Raw genomic sequence first — 3,273 nt, 5'->3', positions numbered from 1 at the left:
TTTCTCTTCCTAGTAATATATCCTTCATACTCTTAGTATGAAGTATGAACAAGCCAGATTTGTTCATATATTCTGTGTCCTTATTGATAATGCTAGGTGCTATTTATTGAGTGATTTTTATGTTAGGTATTGCACTAGATGCATTGTAAACATCATTTTTAATACTCATACCAAATCTGTAATATAGGTATTGTGTTCCATGTTAAATGATGTGACAAGGATTGACTATTCTTTGGGTTGCATAATCCTTCTAAGTTTGTATATCTGATTAATGGATGAAAAATAGGGCTCAGGTATACCTATATCTAAGATTTTCCCGCCCCCTGTATTTGCAGTTCATTACTATTAGGGAAAAATACTTATTCCTTCTCCTGTCATACGAAGACTTTTATTTTTGAGTGCCCATCTTCCTCTTCTACTTTTGCTGTTGTCTTTATTATCTCATAAAATATCGAGCTTATAATTCTTTCATCTTTTACTGAATACCTAGTTAGAGATGTAAACTTATAACTACAATATCATATGTAGATACAATTGGAAGAACATATATATAAGATATGATGACAGTGCAGAGGAAGAAGTAGGGAGTGGGCTAAGGAAGACTTCAGAAAAGAGTAAGATTTGATCTGACTCATGAAGGATAAGCCAAAGTTTTCAAGCATCTCTTAAAAGTTTATAAGTGGGCAGAACAGAGGAAAATGGAAATAAGATTTTTGGGAAAGCAGATAGAGTGCCAATAGGCTGAGAGAAGGAGGTGGCAGAGGAAACCAGACTGAGAATGGACATCAGAACAGAGGGTTAGTTCTGGCACCACGTTGATACCTACCATTTTTGTAGTATGTGTTTTCTGGTGAAAATACCTGCAAAGCAGCCTTAAGCATGTGTTAATTTTCTTCAAATCACCCTTTCTTCCTCAAAACATTCATGATAATTTTTGGTTTTGCATTATATAGAATTGTATATATGTATTATCTTTTATTTATGTATAATATTACATACAAATTTTATTATCTTTCTTTCATACTAGAATTGTAACTATATTTTACCTGTTTTTTTTTCATTGCTGAGTACCTAATACCAATATCAAGTGTTGTGAATAGGCATTTTAAAGATCTCTTATGATTGATCATTGATCATTTATTTTTAAAATTTTTTTTAAAGATTTCTTTATGAATACAAGAACTGGGGTGTAGGTCAGAGGTGCAGTGATGAGGGGAGGGGTGAGAGGATTCATCAGAGACAGAGTAGGGAGATGAACAGGGAGATCTACTGAAATACACTGCTGAGGGGAACAGTGGGTAAGATGGGAGAGATCTGCTGTGCCATGTAGGCTGGCTCCCTCTTTGGTTATAGCACTCATGCTGTAGTGGCTGGCTATAGCTAGATGAAGATGAGTTTTTAGCCCTTGTACCACCAAGGAGACCTCCTTTTTTTTTTTTTTTAATAAAGAACATTGATCATTTAATGGGAGAGCATTGATCATTTAATGGAAGAACATTGATCATTTAATGGAAGAACATTGATCATTAAATAGAGATATACTTTAGAGTATATTTTGTATACTAAAATTACTTAAGTCTATGGAATAAGTGGTTGAAAGCATGGACACTGGAATTAGTTTCTTTGGGTTCTGATTTACCACTTGCCATTGATGTGACTTTATGAAAGCTATTTACTTTTTAAACTGTGTTGTAAAATGGGAGGTTTATAATATTCATTTCATGGTATTGCTGTGAGGACTAACTGAGATAGTACTGTAAAGTGTTTACAACAGTTTTTGACACATAATTGGTGTGCAGTAACTGTGAGATACTATTTTGTTAAGAATTCTAAGAACACTAGAAATTGGGTAAATAGTCATGTAATATTGTCAATTGACAATCTTCCATGAAGGCAGTTACATTTGGGAATTCTTTGTATAAAAATATTGAATCAACTGTTATAAAGCAAATAAATATTTCATCCATGATATAAATAAGATGGCTAAAAAGAACTCTATTCATAACACTGAGTAACTGTTTGAACAGCTATTTTGTAATTTCAGTGTCAAATTGAATGTAATATAATGTAATTTTTGACTTTGATTTAAAAAAATATTTAAGCTGGTCCAGTGAAGCACTATCAGTGGCATATTTTGGAAATATTCAGTATAGAGTCTAAATTAATATCTGACTCTAAATTGCTATGAAAATGAGCATCACACTAGATTTGCAAATATGTTTGTCTGATTGGGTTTTTAACATTCCACTTGTATTGAATACAGTCACAGCCACCTCATATTCATTCCAGCCCAAGCATTAATTTATTTAACATTTTTGACTTTACCATCCTTTCCCCATCATTTAAAGGAAAATGTTTATTTTGAATAATCTACTGTGCCTACTGTGCCACAATGCTATTTTTAAAATTCATCTATATATACTAACTCCCCTACTAAGAGACTTCCAGAGTTTCCCCCTTTTCTTCCAAAATAATGTATACAGAGTCAATGCAATCTCTATCAGAATTTCAATCACATTCTTCAAGGAAATAGAACAAATATTACTGAAAATCATATGGAATCATGAAAAAACCTGAATAACAAATCAATCCTGACAAAAATATGAAGAATGGCAGAATCACATTCCAGATTTCAAACTATATTATAAAGCTATAAAATCAAAGCAGCATGATGCTGAAGCAAAGAACATATGATCTAGTGGGATAGAATTGAGCACCCATAAATAAACCCACATTTATTTGGACAGTTAATCTATGACAAAGTAGCCAAGAATGTACACTGGAGCAAGGGAAGTCTTTTCAATAAATAAAATTGGGAAAGCTGACAGCCACATGCCAAAGAATGAAAATAGAACACTATCTGACAACATATACCAAAATCAACCAAAATGTACAAAAGACTTGGATAGTCAAATCATAAAGTACATAGAAGAAAACATAGTTAAAACATTTTGCAACATAAACTTCAGTGATGGGAGCAACAAAGAGAATATTAACAATTGATAGTACTTCAAACAACACTTCTGAACAGCAAAAGAAACCATAGGTAAAATGGAAAGTTATCCTATTGAATGGGAGAGTTATTCACATACTATACTTCTGACAATGGACTGATATTAATGATCTACAGAGAAACTCATACAAGTCAATAAAAATGCAACAAATAATCCAATCAAAATTGGGAATAAAATATAGACCAAAGAATATACACAGATGGTCAACAGGCACATAAAAGTATATAACAACCAAAATACAGAAATACTCATTTAGAGG

This window comes from Condylura cristata, unplaced genomic scaffold (genome assembly GCF_000260355.1).
Source record: "Condylura cristata isolate star-nosed mole 26May11 unplaced genomic scaffold, ConCri1.0 scaffold00015, whole genome shotgun sequence".
Classification (NCBI taxonomy): Eukaryota; Metazoa; Chordata; class Mammalia; order Eulipotyphla; family Talpidae; genus Condylura; species Condylura cristata.
The sequence above is the reverse complement of the archived record's forward strand: the minus strand, read 5'-3'. Positions refer to the sequence as shown.